Raw genomic sequence first — 1,018 nt, forward strand, 5'->3', positions numbered from 1 at the left:
AAGGGGAGAGAGAGAAAATAAGGGGAAAAAGTGAAGGATATGTAAAGTGAGATAGTGGGGAGGGAAAGAAAAGAAGTATGATTAAATAGTACTGAAAGAAAATGGGTTGGTTTCGTTTGTTGGCATACAAAATTTAAGGAAAATTAATGAAAAGTAGTGAATTAAAATGTTCAAGAATTTGGAGAGTAGGATGGGGGTGAAATGAACCAGGTGTTAAGGTGTGGTTGAGAATTTTAGCAGTGAATGGAATTAGTGGTATTTGGCCAAGAAGATGTGGTGTCAAGGTGCTTTGAGCTAAATAATGATAATCTTTTCTACTAAAAGCAGAAGGCCTTAAATTTTGAGGGAGATGACTAGTTGATTAGACAAGATTGGACGATTTGACTGAGGACTGGCGAGCCAGATGGCTGCACCAGGCTCCAATCTGATCTGGCAGAGTTTCTACAGCTGGATGCCCTTCCTAACACCAACCACTCCAAGAGTGTAGCGGGTGCTTTTATATGCCACCGGCATGAGTGCCAGTCAGGCAGTACTGACAATGGCCACGCTCAAATGGTGTTTTTTACATGCCACCTGCACAAGAGCCAGTCCAGCAGCACTGGCAATAACCTCGCTCAAATATTGTTTTTCATGTGCTACTGGTACAAGTGCCAGTAAGGCGATGCTGGTAACGATCACACTTGAATGGTGCTTTTTACGTGTGTGTGTGTGTGTATATATATATATATATATATATATATATACATATATATATATATATATATCATAATCATCATCATCGTTTAACGTCCGCTTTCGATGATGATGATATGTGGTTGGAGGTCATAACACCCAGGTAACACCAGGATGCATTGCTAGTGTGTATATATATATCTTTTACTTATTTCAGTCATTAGACAGCAACCATGCTGGGGTACTACGTGAAGAAGTCGTAGGTGATTGAATGAAACCCAGTACTTTTTTTATAAATCTGGTACTTATTCTATTAGTCTCTGCTGCTGACCCTGCTAAGTTACAG

The sequence above is a fragment of the Octopus sinensis genome, linkage group LG2 (genome assembly GCF_006345805.1).
Source record: "Octopus sinensis linkage group LG2, ASM634580v1, whole genome shotgun sequence".
Classification (NCBI taxonomy): domain Eukaryota; kingdom Metazoa; phylum Mollusca; class Cephalopoda; order Octopoda; family Octopodidae; genus Octopus; species Octopus sinensis.